This window comes from Mauremys reevesii, linkage group 1, assembly GCF_016161935.1.
Source record: "Mauremys reevesii isolate NIE-2019 linkage group 1, ASM1616193v1, whole genome shotgun sequence".
NCBI classification, from domain to species: domain Eukaryota; kingdom Metazoa; phylum Chordata; order Testudines; family Geoemydidae; genus Mauremys; species Mauremys reevesii.
The window spans coordinates 149,799,116-149,816,600 of record NC_052623.1 but is presented as its reverse complement, the minus strand read 5'-3'; the positions used below and the strand labels follow the sequence as shown (position 1 = coordinate 149,816,600).

Sequence of the window (17,485 nt, the reverse complement as noted above, 5' to 3'; positions counted from 1 at the left end):
CCAGATCTAAGCTGGTAATTAAACTTAGAAGTGTCCATGCAGGTCCCCACATCTGTACCCTAAAGTTCAGAAAATCTGGACATCTGGTCACCCTACTCCTCTGCCACCATGGCGGTAGGAAGCAGGCAAGGGTCCCCTCTGCGGCTGAAGTCTTTGGAAGTCACTGATTCTGTGACTTCCATGACCTCTGTGACTAAATCACAGCCTTAACCATAACTAGGAGTGCTTAAATAATTTATACAGTCCTTATCAAAAGTATATAACTTCAACTTATCTTGTGGATAAGGGAGAAGCGGCAGATGTGGTATACATAGACTTTAGTAAGGCATTTGACACAGTCTCTCATGATGTTCTTATCGATAAACTAGGCAAATACAATTTAGATGGGGCTACTATAAGGTGGGTGCATAACTGGCTGGATAACCATACTCAGAGAGTAGTTATTAATGGTTCCCAATCCTGCTGGAAAGGTATAACAAGTGGGGCTCCGCAGGGGTCTGTTTTGGGACCGGCTCTGTTCAATATCTTCATCAACAACTTAGATATTGGCATAGAAAGTACGTTTATTAAGTTTGCAGATGATACCAAACTGGGAGGGATTGCAAGTGCTTTGGAGGACATGGTTATAATTCAAAATGATCTGGACAAATTGGAGAAATGGTCTGAGGTAAACAGGATGAAGTTTAACAAAGACAAATGCAAAGTGCTCCACTTAGGAAGAAAAAAATCAGTTTCACACATACAAAATGGGAAGAGACTGTCTAGGAAGGAGTACGGCAGAAAGGGATCTACGGGTTATAGTGGACCACAAGCTAAATATGAGTCAACAGTGTGATGCTGTTGCAAAAAAAGCAAATGTGATTCTGGGATGCATTAACAGGTGTGTTGTGAGCAAGACACGAGAAGTCATTCTTCCGCTCTACTCTGCACTGGTTAGGCCTCAACTGGAGTATTGTGTCCAGTTCTAGGCACCACATTTCAAGAAAGATGTGGAGAAATTGGAGAGGGTCCAGAGAAGAGCAACAAGAATGATTAAAGGTCTAGAGAACATGACCTATGAAGGAAGGCTGAAATAATTGGGTTTGTTTAGTTTGGAAAAGAGAAGACTGAGAGGGGACATGATAGCAATTCTCAGGTATTTAAAAGGGTATCATAAGGAGAAGGGAGAAAACGTGTTCATCTTAGCCTCTATGGATAGAACAAGAAGCAATGGGAGGTTTAGGTTAGACATTAGTAAAAAGTTCCTAACTGTCAGGGTAGTTAAACACTGGAATAAATTGCTGAGGGAGGTTGTAGAATCTCCATCTCTGGAGATATCTAAGAGTAGGTTAGATAAATGTCTATCAGGGATGGTCTAGACAGTATTTGGTCCTGCCATGAGGGCAGGGGATTGGACACGATGACCTCTCAAGGTCCCTTCCAGTCCTAGAATCTATGAATCTATGACATTTATTAAATATTTTTGGATTTTTTTCTACATTTTCAAATATATTGATTTCAGTTACAACACAGAATACAAAGTGTACAGTGCTCACTTTGTTTTTATTTTTGATTACAAATATTTGCTCTGTAAAAATGATGAATAAAAAATAGTATTTTTCAATTCACCTCATACAATAACTGTAGTGCAATCTCTTTATCATGAAAGTGCAACTTAGAAATTTAGATTTTTTTGTTACATAACTGCACTCAAAAACAAAACAATGTAAAACTTCAGAGCCTACAAGTCCACTTAATCTTACTTCTTGTTCAGCCAATTGCTAAGACAAACAAGTTTGTTTATATTTACAGGCAATAATGCTGCCCACTTCTTATTTACAATGTCACCATAAAGTGAGAACAGGCATTTACATAGGACTTTTGTAGCTGGCATTGAAAGGTATTTACGTGCCAGATATGCTAAACATTTGTATGTCCCTTCATGCTTCAGCCACCATTCCAGCGGGCATGCTGATGATGCTTGTTAAAAAATAATGTGGTAATTAAATTTGTGACTTAACTCCTCGGGGGAGAATTGTATGTCTCGGGCTCTGTTTTACCTGCATTCTGCCATATATTTCATGTTATAGTAGTCTTGGATGATGACTCAGCATGTCATTTGTTTTAAAAACACTTTCGCTGCAGATTTGACAAAATGCAAAGAAGGTACAGATGTGAGATTTCTAAAGATAGCTACAGCACTTGACCCAAGTTTTAAGAATCTACAATGCCTTCCAAAATCTGAGAGGGACAAGGTGTGGAGCATGCTTTCAGAAGTCTTAAAAGAGCAACTCTCTGATGTGGAAACTACAGAATCCAAACCACCCATAAAAGAAAATCAACCTTCTGCTGGTGACATCTGACTCAGATGATAAAAATGAACATGTGTCGGTCCGCACTACTTTGGATTTTTATTGAGCAGAACCTGTCGTCAACATGGATGGATATCCTCTGGAATGGTGGTTGAAGCATGACGGGACATATGAATCTTTAGCACATCTTGCATGAAAATATCTTGTGATGCCGGCTACAACAGTGCCATGCAAATGCCTTTTCTCACTTTCAGGTGACATTGTGAATAAGAAGCGGGCAGCATTATCTCCTGCAAATGTAAACAAACTTGTTTGAATGATTGGCTGAACAAGAAATAGGACTGAATGGACTTGTAGGCTCTAAAGTTTTACATTGTTTTATTTTTTAATGCAGTTATTTTTTGTATGTAATTCTACATTTGTAAGTTCAACTTCCACGATAAAGAGATTACACTAAAGTAGTTGTATTAGATTAATTGAAAAATACTATTTATTTTGTTTTTTACAGTTCAAATATTTGTAATAAAAATAAATATAAAGTGAGCATTGTACACTCTGTATTCTGTGTTGTAATTGAAATCAATATATTTGAAAATGTAGAAAACATCAAAAAATATTTAAATAAATGGTATTCTACTATTGTTTAACGGTGCAATTAATTGCACAATTAATCGTGATACTTTTTTAATCGTGATTATTTTTTTTAATCACTTGACAGCCCTAATATAAATTCAAATTAAGTTAGGATTGTATGTACTGTAATGTTATTTTCTACATTATTTTCTGCAGTGCTCTGGTTAGGTAGGAAGTGGATTATCAAAAATGCCTCACAATGATTTGCTGGAGAGAGAAAAGATGTCTACTTTATCTCCAGAACTGGTCATTTTCTCCACTAATAACATTTCTATATATTCATGTTGTTATCGTTGAATAGTTGGCACTTTCCCAATGTGTGATAAGTGGATGAAAAATACTCTTTCAGGAGAAAGGCCAGTATGGAGCCTCACCATTTAATGTCTGATCCTGTGAGGTGATGCTTGCTAGATGCCCTCAATTCTCATAGACTCCCATGGCCTGAGTGCAAGGGCTGCTCCTCGTGGCACTAGCTAATGGGAGAGGAGAGGATATTGGATCTCAGGTAGAGTCTGCATAAGTCTCAGTTAGGAAAATAATTTTGTTACTATTTATTACTGGGCCAAGTCCTGAGGACTTTACCCCAGACAAAATTCCATTAGCATCAATGGCTTTGTGACGTACATGCCCACTTGCTAAGAACACAACTGAACCCACATAGTCAATTCACATAGAGTTCTAAAAGCCATCACATGGTAACAGGTTCCAAATGGAGCTACTTTCACTTTGGTGAACTAGAGATAAAAAGGAGCTATATACCATTAGTTATCCCCCAAGCCGTCTAGCACCTAACAACTAACATTTTCTGGCTGAGCATGCATAGGTTATCCTTAAAAAATACTGAATTCACTTCTTATACAGCATGGTTTTAAACCCATGTTTTTTTGATAAGCACAGGGGTAGTGAGAAGGGGACTAGCCTCTGTTTATTGATACAGGGCGATGCAGAGATTTAGCCCAGTGTTTCCCAAACTGTGTTCCTCAGAACACTGGTGTTCTGCACGATGTGAATAGGTGTTCCGTGAAAGAATCATAATTAGAAAAAGAGAGTCATTAAATATTTTTTTAATTTTAAATTTGGCATGTTTGAAGTGTAGTTTACAACTCTTTTTGAATGACTATAATTTAACATAAAACTATTTTTCCAGTTATTGATAGATCTCATATTGAATATCATGGCATAAAGAGAATGTGGCATGCAAGCATGTTTACGTCTACCCCTTTCGGGCACATTTCACTTAGTGATGTCGTACCCTTTCCACTTGAGGCTGCGCGAACTGCAGTGGTATGCACACATCATTCTCTTTACGCCATGTTGAATATAACATATTCACTCAACATGTTCAAACCTGTGGGTCTTTACCGTGTGTGCAATAAGCACAACTAAACTAGCTTCGCTTGAAACAATATAAATATTTGTGACAAACAAAATTTGAAAAAAATCAGTATTTCTAAATATTGTTAAAAACAGCAAAGAGTCATGTGGCACCTTATAGACTAACAGACATATTGGAGCATGAGCTTTCGTGGGTGAATACCCACTTCGTTGGATGCATGTTGTTACTAAATATTGTTACTAAACCTAATCACCATGGATTTGTGGCTAAAAGAAGGAACTTTGAAACGAAAAGCAAGTTCTTCTGGTACTCCAACTGTAGCCAAAATAAACGAGCAAAATATTGTGACACTTCAAAGTGAGGATGAACAATCGCAGTCTTTTGTTGCTGAAAAATCTGTTAGTACTAGTGAGTTATCCAAGGTGAAAGAATTTTCACTGAAGTATATCAAAAAACAAGAAGCAGGTGTTAAAAGACCGAAACGAAAGTCTGATGAAAGTTATTTGTCTTTCAGTTTTGTGTGTGTTGGAAATAAAGACGTTCCTGATGCACAGTGTGTCGTGTGCAACAAAATACTAGCAAACAGTTCATTGGCTCCTGCTAAACTTCGTAGGCATTTGGAAACTAAGCATGCTGAATACAAAGACAAAGATATAAGTTTTTTCAAAAGGAAGCATGACTCACTTGGAAATTGTAAACTTTCGATTATTAAAATTGCTAAAACAGACAATAATAAGAGGCATCTTATTGAGTAAGTTACGGTAGAGTGCTTGCCGGAGAAGCTCACATTATTGGAGAAACGCTTATCAAGTCTTGCACGAAAGATACTGTAACATGCATGTTGAGCGAGCAGTCTGGTAAAAAAATTGATGCTGTACAGTTGTTAAATAATATTGCACACTGTATTAAAGATCTTGCCAATGACATAGAAAAAGAGATAGTTTGCCGGCTGAAAATTTGCCATGAGTATTCATTGCAGCTAGATGAGCCCACTGACATTTCAGGACTTGTTGTGCTACTAGTATTTGTCCGATATAGATTTAATAATATTATTGAAGAGGACCTGCTCTTATGCGAATCTCTGCAAAGCAACACAACTGGAGAAGAAATATTCAACTGCATCAATAATTTTATCAGAAAGCACAAAATTAGTTGGGGAAAATATATTGATCTATGTACTGACGGTGCTTGGGCAATGATCAGGAAGATGAAGGGAGCTGTAACGTGAATCATAAGTGTGGCACCAGAAAGCACTAAGAGCCATTGTGTTCTATATAGACAAGCACTTGCAGTTAAAAAAATACCAACATATCTGAAAATTGTGCTCGATGCAGCAGTACGAATTATCAGTTTTGTCAAATCTTGACCACTTCAATCTAGGTTATTTAAAATTTTGTGTGAGGAAGTGGGTAGTCAGCACAAAGCACTTCTTTTACATACGGTGGCTATCCAGAGGAAAAGTGCTTGTGAGGCTTTTTGAGCTTCGTGGTGAACTACTGGTATTCTTCACTTCAGATAATTCAGGACGAAAATTTAATGACTGTCTGACAAATTCCTCATGGCTAATGAGACCTACGCATCTTGCAGATATTTTTGCAAAATTAAATTAAATTAATCTGTCACTGCAAGGAAAGAATGTGACCATTTTTACTACAATGGATAAAATTTCATCGTTAAAAAAGAAACTGGAATTCTGGGCATTTTCTGTAGAACAGAATTACTTTGAATGTTTCCCTACAGTACATGAATTTCTGACTGAAATAAATTCTACAGTCCATGAAGAAGTTTCCAGCACCATTTTACAGCACTTACGTGACTTGCAGGCCTCTTTATTAGAATATTTTCCTACAACTACTGATGACAGTGCTTGGGTTCGAAATCCGTTTGTAATTACAGCCAAACCAGTCGGCTTTACTGCACATGATTATGAAAGCCTAATTGACTTAACTTCTGACTCTGATTTGAAACAAAAGTTTAAGGATCTTCCGCTGAATAATTTTTGGAGCAGCCTAATAGAAGGGTACCCTAATGTGGCTAAACGTGAAGTTCGAGTGCTCCTTCCTTTTGCTACAACTTATTTGTGTGAGACGGGATTTTCATATACTGCAACAAAAAACAAATATAGGAATAGACTTGATGCAGAGCCTGACATGAGGATTCAACTTTCCAGCATTATTCCTAATATTAAGCGAATTTGTGATAGAAAAACCGAGAAACACCAATCCCAATAAATCCAAATTTTTATTTCTGTTTATAAAAATAGATTTTCCTAGTAAAAATCTAATTTGTTTGGTGGTTGTGTATATATAAAAACATTTTTTTAAAGTAGAACACGGTTTTTAATTTTGACTCTTGCATTTGATTATTGTACTACTTTACATGCACTTTCCAGTTAGAAATTGTTAGTTCAAGTTATTTTACATTTTTATTTTTGCTTTTTTTTATAAAATAAAATATATTTGAGCATAAATAAGACAATTTTTTATTTGAAAACCAAACGACTACAAAATAATATTATAAATGTTCCATAATAGGTTAAAAAGTGTTCTGTGGCCAGAAAAGTTTGGGAAACGCTGATTTAGCCTAACATTGCCAGGTGCAAATGCAGATGGCCATTCTGATGACATGCTCATGATGAGAATGATTTTTTTCACAGTGGGTAATCACCTTGAATTATTCAAAGTGCTGCTTCTCCCCTCCATATCTATCACCTATTACTGCCAGTTCAGATAAGTGGGTATTAGGTGGTCGGGACATATTTCAGGCCAAAGTGGACTTTTACACATGACTTATAAACTCCTAAAAATAAAACAGGAATTTATCATGGAAACTTCAACTACAGTGGTGCTAGTACACATCACTATAAATAATAATGAGCTCTGAACAGAGCAGCATAATGCAGCCTCCCAGTCAGAGAAGGGAACATGGATTGGAATGCCCTGGGTTGTAATGTCTGTAGAAAAATAAATACATTTTTACTGACTCCACTCCCTCCACCCCCCCAAATCTCTCTCTCTAGGTGTTTCTGTGGTACCCACCATAGTAATACCTAAAAGAGGAATATAGTTAAGTAGTACTGGAATAACACATTCTCTGCACTTACGTTTGCAAGAAAAAACAAAACGTCTAATTTTTGCTTCAAATTTTGTATAAAATTAAAAACTCTTTTCTAGGCAAAGAAGTGTCATTTCGCTGCTTCCCTCCCCTTTTCATATTATGTCTGGCACAGCTGTTCCTCATCTTCACACATTTATTTCCTTTAGTCTCCTTTTCTGTAATCATCCTTAACTCTCAATCTGTCCAGTACAACACAAAAGCTTCACTCACCAGGGCTGCAAACATTCTGCTGAACTATACATGACTGTATAAGATCTTGCAAAGGCTCCCAGTTCTTGTGGCTTCTTTGTGACAGTGTCTTTGTTCCACCTGCCAGCTTTGGGTTTTAATGAATCTTCTCTACTTTGTTGCAGCACAGGCAGTCTAGTCTGGCTTTTTTCACCCTCTTGAAGATGTTCTTCACCTTGACTTATCTTAATTTCTTTGTTCATCCTGTCTTTCCATGTGATAACTTAATCTTTCCAGCTCTGTAAAGCTTGTGTTCTCTCTCTCTCTCTCTCTCTCTTTTAAAAAAGACATTTAATCTAAAGGTTTTCTCTACCTCCCAACACTGTAGTATATAATGGCTATACAAATAAATTACTTTGGTACAGCAAGATCCACTGTGCCCTCATATAAGACAGGAGCTCTACAGCTACAGAAATACCAACTAAACTACCCCTACTGTACTTACATTTATCCACAAGTGCATGGACCCTCCATGAACGTATGTCATTAACAGATAGCTGAAGATCCAAGAATGATTTCACAATATTTGCCTCTTAGAGTGTATGTTGCTGCAATGCCATTATCATTATTGCCACTTTTGCGAATGGAGGGTAAATTGAAGCATAACCCTGGAAGCATGGTGGTACTGATCACACACAGCATGCTATTCACAGGCCACTGCACGCAAGTCCTCCCTAAACATCAAAATATTCTGCAGACTCTGTATATCATGTATTTATACCATTAACTATATCTCGCCCACTGTCGTGCATTTCATGGTTTTAGGAGTAATTTGCCTCCATTTCACACAAAGTTGCTCCTAGCTCTATTGTTTAATCCTGTAAATTAGTAATATCAGAGCTGAAACATCTTGAAACTTAGATCTTGAGGATTTATAATTTATCCTGCACTGTATTTTGTCAGCAGTCCTTATTGTGGGCCTAGACCTAAAGAAGTGTTAAGTGTAGCTTGAAAGCTTGTCTCTTTCACCAACAGAAGTTGTTTCAACAAAAGATACGAACTCATCCACCCTGCGTCTCCATTAGGAAGGACAGACCTTTACATCACGTGTACGCGCTAAAGTTTACATATACAACCAGTTGCGGATTGTCTGCCTTCCCCTTATTGCAGTGAAGTGTCCCCTGAGAAATCAACATCTCCTTTCTAAGTGCTGCTTCTGTGCAGATTGGTATCTTGGCTGTTAAGACACAAAACTGAGGGTCTCCAGAGCAAAAAGCATGAACATCTGACTGTACAGGTTCGACTGCTCTTGTAGCTGCATGCTGTAACAGGTGACATGCTCTGTGGGTGAGAGAGAGAGAAGACACACTGCACAGTGACACTAACAAATTTATTTGAGAATATGCATATAAGCTTATGCTCAAATAAATTTGTTAGTCTCTAAGGTGCCACAAGTACTCCTGTTCTTTTTGCAGATACAGACTAACATGGCTGCTACACTGAAACACTGCACAGTGAGTCACTAACATCTTCCCCATAGAGAGGAGAAGTTGCTTTTGAAGTGTGCAAAAAAGTCCTGATCTAAAGCCAACTGAAGCCAATAGACTCCTATTGACTTCAATTTGCTGTGGATCAGGCCCTCAAATACAGTATTCAAGAAGTTCTTGGGAGTTGATGATGAACAGGGTGGAAGAATGATTGGACAATCATGCAGGAGCAGCGCCAGAGTTTCTGGCGCCCTAGGCAGAATTCGGGGGGCGGCATTTTGTGTGCTCCCCATGGGGCGTGCAGGAGCTTCCAGTTCCACTCACATCACGCCGCCAAAGAAGGACCCTCCGCTGAAATGCCGCAGGCGACAGTGGCAGTCATTGAGCTGCTCAATTGCCTGCCGCTGTTTTCCACGGCATGTCGGCAGAAGGTCCTTCTTCGGCGGCGTGATGGGAGCGGAACCGGAAGCTCCCGAGCGCCCAGTGGGGAGCGCACAAAATGCCCCCCTCCCCGAATCCTGGCGCCCTAGGCGACCGCCTAGGGTCACCTAATGGAAGCGACGGCCCTGCAATCATGTAGCATTGTATAAGTCCTGGCCAGTTGGCTGAGCTAAGCGAGGTTTTACACTTTACACAAAGGCATTTCCCAGTCTGTCAATGCTACCATAACTTTTGAATGTTTCATCCAATCAATTTAAAAAAAAAATCAGAAAATATTCTAAGCATCCATGGGCAGAATCCTATTGATTTGGATGAAAATTGGAAAACAAGAAGGGGAAAAGAGAAGGAACCCCTTGTATCTGGTTAGCAGACCCAGCAGCTTCATCTACTCTGTATGATCAAAAAATTGGTTAAGAACAGAGGAATGGCCATACTGGATGTGACACTCCAGTTCATCCCAGGGGAATCCTGGACTCGTAGTGGACTCTTACCCACTCTCAAAGAATGCTCAAGAGTGGTGGGGAAACTGAGGCAAGGATGACTTATAGGTGTTTAATTGTTTTGACTAGAGCTGTCTTGTCTGTCTGTCACTTGTGCTAGCTAAAGTAAAGAGTAATTGTGTTAGGAAACCTATACAAAGTCTGTGTCTATTTGCTTCAACTATCATATGTCTCTGGAGAGAAACTGGAGTGCCCCCAAGGTAGCCGTTCTGGGAAAGGATGAGCTTCGTCTTCTGGATTGTCCTGAGTGGTCAGCACTGGTCCTGAGGGCCTAGGGCAGCTGGACCATGAGGTCTTGCTTCTGTGAAGGAGTAACAGACTAAATGTGTGGCCAGGAAGCAAGCCAGAGAAGAGAGGGCTGTAGCCTCTGCAGACCCAGGGAAGGTTAGAAGCACCCAAGTCTAGCAGGAGGTACTTTACAATGGCCAGGACAAAAGGTTGCAGGGAATTCCCAAAATGGAGGAGGAAGGGAGGGAAGTACACAGAGAGCTAGTGTGGGGAGAAATGCAAGAAGCCTCTGGTGTGTGCAGTGTACTTAGTCTACACAATCAACAGAGTATGCAACTGTCTAGTTAGAAATACCATCTTAATGTTATTTGTAATCTTATGACAACTCCATTCTTCATTGTCTGCTTTTCTCTATTATCTTCCGCTTCTCAATGCTGTCCGGCGTTGACTCCTACAGTACTGTTCTTCTCCGTACTATGCTTCTCTTTTTTTTCATTGCATATGTTTCATCTTCTTCATGCTGTTCAATTTTTCCATCGCTGCTCCTACCCATACATTTATGATTGCCTTTCTACCTTTCACCAGACTTTTTCCTTCTTATATATTTTGTTTCCTAAGTGGTGAAACTTTGTTTCACTTTCTTTCAAGGATTCACTGTGTTCCTCCTCCTCTTCTTCTTAGTAATTTTTCAGTCACAGCAGGGTGTCAGGGAGTCAGTTATGTATAAGTGTTACAAATGTAAGAAAGCTGTTAAAATTGTCACCCTTCTGAAAGCATATTGCCACCCATGAGAACATATTATGTAGACCATATATGATTGCAATACAGTTCAAATTTCATCATGTTATAGATAAGATGTTATAGGCTCTAGCCTTGACTAGACCATTTATAAGGAATGTGACTGAAGAGATTGAGAACCTTGTCATCCCTGTATTCTATATTACACATTGTCACTCTGTCAAGTCAAATCTAATGTAAATGAATCACATTAATCAGAAAATGTGAATTTCTATTTGACAAGCTAAAGGAGCATAACATCTTCAATTAGATTAGCTACCTAAAATTAGCTACTGACACAAGCAAGTATACATGGTCAATTTGCCTGCCCAAAACTGAAAATCAAGTAAGACATATTAGATAATAGATAGCCCCAGAGTGAATGCAAGGCTGTAACTCACTCAAGGGGCTCTGCTGATGTCATATGAAACTAAAGTGAATTCAGATCTATATTCCGTTTGGGATCATCTTTGGTCTATGATTTATAATACATATTTTAACCTTTAAACATGCAAGGATCTGTTCATCAATAATTCAGTGTTTTTGCTGCAAGGCAGTGGAAGTCAAGGACTCTTTTATAGATGCATTATTAAACCTTCTGCTGATTTGGGATCACAAATGGGAAAAATTGACCCTTCTGTTTGTCAGTCTGAGACACTGCAGAAACACAGCATTTTCTATAGGTTATCCTAAGATGATATAAATATAGCTGGGGCCAACTGGAACAATGTACTGGATACACATCCATAGGTGGGCTGTGAGCTGCAGTAGGCATTTACTATCATATCGTAAAGGTTTTCACGAACAGACTGATTTTATACTGTCGATCTAGCTCTGATCAGAGTGAGCAAATAAGTGGCTATGTTTTGATCTGATCCTTCTCCAGCACTGAGACACAAATGAGGAACCACTAGGTTTTCCAAAAGGTCAAGTTTTCCCCCTCAAAGACAGCTTTTTTTACATCAGAGATCAAGCAAAAGGACAATTTTTCCTGTTTTTTGTTAGCTAAAAACTACTCACCAAACCTGCACCAGCAAAATTGCTCCCTACAAAGCCTTACATTTGCTTAAGCAGGTATTTACAATATGGTCATAACTATTTCCATGTGCCTGCTCATTAAGTGGCCAGATTTGAAATTATGACCCTGAAAGTCCAAGGATGGGATTTTCAAAAGTGCTCAGCATTGGTCTAACTCTGCTCCTGTTGATGTCACAATGGGAGTTTAACCATTTTCTTTAGTGAAATCAGAGTTAGGCCATCACTGAGTGCTTTTGAGAACCCCGCTATAGGTGTTCTGATGGCTCTTGCTCTTTTATGCCTTCTAGCCATGTTCAGGCTTTTTCAAACTGTTTTGGACCCTTTTGACTGCTCTGTTCATCCATTCTGAAATTAAAATATGGTAAATCTGACAAAGTTTTTGCTCCACAAGTTTGTGAGATAGCAGAATACAATATATGTGAAAATGTGGTGGTACCTTTTTCCCCCTGCACAAGCTGTACCTTTAAGATGCAGAAAATGCCACACGTGTACTGGTTAGTTTGTTAATCAGCTACCAGCCTCAATTTCTTTACTTCCAACTAGCCTAGGGAGTTTCATCTTTGTTTGCCAAACTCACACAGTTAAAGCCAATCATTAGGATTTATGTAGGAGACCAAAGATGGCATTAGTAATGTAATCAGTTTGTAGCGGATCGAGACTCACCGGTGCAGTGCCTCCTGCTGGTCATCTTGGGAATTAGCTCTTGTCCAGCCCGGAGCACCCTCTGCAGGCTGGTGTCTCGCCTGGCTTAGGGCCCCCGTGCCCCTCACGGTCCCCAGCGTTCCTTACCCTGGGGTTCTGCCCACTGCAGTACCCCCACATACTGGGTCTCCCCTCCCAAGGGAACCCTCAACCTTCTACACCCCCCTTGCCTCAGTGGCTACTGCCAGTTGTCATCTATCCCCCTCTCACTGGGGCAAACTGCAGTCCATAATGGCCACTCATCATTGGCAAGGGGGTTGGACCAGCTGCATCTGCCTATCCCCAGGCTGCCCCAGTACCTTCTTAGGACTTAACCAAGGCCTCAGCCTGGGCAATTGCCAGGCTGGAGCTCCCCATCACCTTTGCCCTTCCCCAGCACTGATCAGCCTCAGATACCCTTGCTCCTTCGGGCAGCTAGGTCCTTCTCTTTCCAGAGAGAGAGAGAGAGAGAGAGAGAGAGAGAGAGAGAGTTCCTGACCCAGCTCCTCCCTCAACCCTTTTATCAGGGCCAGTTGTGGCCCGATTGACAAAGCAGCCACAGCTGCAGCCACACCCAATCAGCCTACCTTTTTCAGAAGTGGGGCAACTGCCTCGCTACACAGTTTAAGAAATCAACACACTGAATGTTGGGAGCATAGATGTTTCATAAACAACTTGCCATGTAAAGTATCACATACAAGGCTGAAGTGCAAGCTCCTGTGGATTCTTGCTGCAGACCAGTTACATTTCTCCTTTGTGAAGAACAGGATGAAGAAGCAAATTTTGCATATTTCAACTGTCATGGGTGTTTCTTTAAGAAAAGCAATCCGTGGACTAATTTTCTTTAAAGAGGGGGCTGATGGAGGGTTCTTCTTAAGGTGACAACAGAGACTAACCTCCTCCAACTTTACCTATTCAACTGTACCTATCCCTGCCCCCCACTGAGAGGCAGTAGTTAGGTCAACAGAAGAATTCTAGCACAGTCAACAGAGAGGGTTAAGTCAGCTTAACTCCATCTCTTGGAGATATGGATTTTTCACACCCCTGAGCAATGAAGCTGGGTCAACCTAACTTTTTATGTAGGCCAGGTCTCACTCTCCCCACATGTTCGATAGGGAGCCTGGGCACTCAACACGGGGTTGTGAATTCTACTAGGCAGTGGGGCACCTAGAAGTCCCCCTAAGGAATTCCACTCTATTTGTTCCACTTTATTTTGGACTACAATAAGCAAAGCAAGTGTAACTTTCAAGAGTTTATTAATAAAAAAGCAGCAGTTCTCACACTTTTCATATTGTGGCCCACTACTTACAATGTGCTCTACTCTCAAATGTGTCTCTGCAGCCATGACATCTTGGGGGTCCATATTCATTGTGTCTCACTATCTTCATATAACTTTCTTCTCAAGTTTGCAAGTAAAAATGTTTTTTCAAACTGCCACCTCCAGACAGACAAGCCAGTATCCAACAGACAAGCCAGTTTCTTCCCATCCATATACCATCCCCACTCACAGGGGTCTGCAGGCCAAATTATGTCCTTGGTTACACCTGTGCAATTCAAAGGTCTTAAAATTACGTCTCCATTAACATCTGTGCAAACCTACCAAAGGCTAATGGGGTCAGTTCAGGTATAAATGAAAGCACAAATTTGAAGGCAATAGGTTTACAAGTGTGACTAAGGAGACAATTCACCCAGCATGATCCAGTTAACAGGGCCCTGGCCTGGGACTCAGGGAATCTGCGTTCTACTCTCAGCTCTGTCCGACCTTGGGCAAATCATTATCTCTCTCTAACTGCATTTCCTCTTGCACCCTTTGCCAACCTTGTGAGTGTAGATTGGGGCTCTCTCTACTATGTGGTTGCACAGTGCAGTCCACAATTACTTTAATACAAATAATAACAACAATGCATAACCCCCATTAATGGCAATGATGGGCAAAATAGATTAGAAGCTCCTAGATTTATTATTATTTCACTTTTATGCACATTGCCTCCGAGTGTACAATTAGCATTAAATTTGAAGAAGTGGAAATATTTGGGTTGCTGGGTAGTTACGCAGTAGTGTTAAAAACAGGGTGAGTTTCATTGTCATATCTGATAAGTGACTACTCCAGGGACTTTGCAAGCTTGCTCCCTGCTAGTGGAATAATTTCTTCCAATAAATATAAGGTTATTTTGTTGTTAGATGAGAGTTGGTCTTTATTCTGGATTGAGAGTTTGGATCTAATTCAGATGTCAGCCTAATTTCTTTTCCTACTACTCCCCTCCCCCTCTGGATCCTCAGAAGCCAAGATAAACCGAATTTAGACTCAGTAGAACAATTTTAGAGGTGCTCTGTAAACAGGAGGTAAGTTTCAAGCCAGTGTATGTCAGTCCAAGGGAGTCTGCATGTATCCCATAGAATCCTGTATAACACACACACACACACACACACACACACACACACACACACACACACACACACACACACAGGTGCAAGCTACACCACCATGTTAGAGTCCCATGAGATAACTGAAGGTCTTGCTCTTGGACAGATAAACTTGAGGCCATAAAGTTGCACCTAAAATGAAAAAAACTTCCCATCTTCCTCCCACAAAAGTCAGAACCAAAATTGAGAAAGTTCAATAAGGACAGTCTAGAAAACACTGCATTATCTCCTTGCAAACTTAACATACCCAGCATAGGAAATACCACCTGAGGGTTTCATATATCAGTCAGAGACAGAATCTTCTGTTCTGTAGCCTGAACGGATACCTACTTTCTCCCCATCTGCAACTAACTCCCTTTACTTCCTAGAAGATTTACAGGTCTTTACACCAAGACATTCCTCCTCCTCCTTTCCTGAGAGTGAATTCCCTCAGCTGTGACAATCACTTTGATCAAATCTAGACTTCTCCCATTTCTACTATATGCTCAAACCCTCTATTAACCCATCCTTCAGTGAGGTTGGCAGCTTAATTATACCTAGAAAAATCCATTCCTGGTAAGGAGGAACAAACAGAATGAAGACTTAGGCCTTGTCTACACTACAAGACTATTTCGAATCAACTTAGTTCGAATTTGTGGATTCGACCTTATGAAGTCGAATTTGTGTATCCATACTAAATACACTAATTCGAATTTCTGAGTCCACATTCACGGGGCCAGCGTCGATTTTGGAAGCGGTGCAGTGTGGGAAGCTATCCCACAGTTCCCGCAGTCCCCGCTGCCCATTGGAATGCTGGGTAGAGCCCCCAATGCCTGCTGGGGGAAAAAATGTGTCGAGGGTGGTTTTGGGTAACTGTCGTCATTGAACCGTCAATCACGCCCTCCCTCCCTCCCTCCCTCCCTGAAAGCGCCTGCGGGCAATCTGTTCGTGCACTTTTCTGGTCAGTGACAGCGTGGACGCCACAGCACTGCAAGCATGGAGCCCGCTGCGATCCTCGCCGTTTTCTCCTCCTCGCACTTTATCGTCCACCTCTTCCACATTCAGCTGCTGAGAAATTGGGCTACTTTTCAATGGTTCTGCAAGCACTGGGGGGACCATAGGGGACGTTTTACCAACATGAACGTCGGATGGCCGGGCAAGGTTCCTGATGCGTGTGTTCTCAGGAACTGTGGGCTGCTCAGACGCCTGCTGGAAGGTAGTTTCTTCCCGTACCACGAAATAACTGTTGTGGATGTGCATTTGCCTATAGTGATCCTTGGTGACCCAGCCTGCCCGCTAATGCACTTGCTCATGAAGCCCTATACAGGCGCCTGGGACAGCGACAAGGAACTGTTTAAATACCAGCGAGTAGCGAGCAGCGTGACCTGTGACTGTTCTGTTTCTTTACAGAGAAGCTGAACCTGCCCGTTTCTTTACCCAGTTACTGTTGACTCTCCTCTTTGGTTAAATACCCCGTTCTCCCCGTTTCCCCCACTTCCAAGACACGTGTAAAAATAAAATACATGACACACTGTTACTGAGGAGAGGTTTCTTTATTCATGACTTTTCATTAAAGGGTTGAAACTGGAACGCAGACTGTGGTGGGTAGGGTGTGCGCTAATGTAAAGACCGCCTCTAAACTCAAGGAATGACAGGCTCCTGCTCCTACAGCGGTCCGCAGTGCCGGACTGCTTGTTTCAACGGAGCCTGCCATCCCTCCTTTTTGGGATTCTGTGTGCGGGGGGCTATGTGGCCTTGTGGCGGAGGAGGACGGATACAGATTCCTCTGCTGCGTGACTCAGCGGTCCAGGACAAGGACCGCTGTATAAGATCTGTAACCGCCCTCCCCCGCTAAAAAGTCACATCCCCACCGCCCACACAGAACCTGGAAACCACCTCCCATACCGACCACAGTGCCTACTGACTGCACTATGTGTGTGACCCGCTGCTGATCTGGCCCCCGTGTCTGTACCCTGGGAAAGGTGCCTGTCCTATGCAATTAGCAACGCACTTCCCCACGCACCCCATTCAAACAAAGTCTTCAGTGAAAAAACATGACGGAAACAGTACTTAACAGCAAAGTATTTTTATTACTTAAGTACACAGTTATGGGATGGGACTGGGATTGGGACTTGTTTGAGTCCGGAAGGGAAGGACTTATGCAAACGTAGGGTATGAGAGCTTTTGGTTACTTGAGCACTCTGCTGGGGTGCAGTGACAGTATTCCCGGCCCAGGGCGGGCATCCTCCTGGTTATTTAGGGTGAGGGGGGTATGTGACTTTGTGGCGGGGGAGGGTGGTTGCAGAGATACTGCCAGGGGCTCTGTCCTGCAGCGGTCCTGCAGAACATACACAAGTCGCCGGAGCGTGTCCGTTTGCTCCCTCA

General features: G+C 41.3%; 1 long non-coding RNA gene and 1 pseudogene across 3 annotated transcripts in view; one reads left to right on the top strand and one right to left on the bottom strand.

Moving 5' to 3' along the window:
* Window positions 1-4,514: 4,514 nt before the first annotated feature.
* On the top strand, window positions 4,515-6,491 carry LOC120406513 (annotated as a pseudogene).
* A 7,445-nt stretch (window positions 6,492-13,936) lies between these two features.
* Window positions 13,937-17,485, bottom strand: part of LOC120373177 — a 111,991-nt gene continuing 108,442 nt past the window's right edge. For all 3 annotated transcript variants that reach the window (XR_005585432.1, XR_005585433.1, XR_005585435.1), the window contains exon 3: window positions 13,937-14,241. This is a non-coding gene — a long non-coding RNA (uncharacterized LOC120373177). The remainder of the gene's footprint in view (window positions 14,242-17,485) is intronic.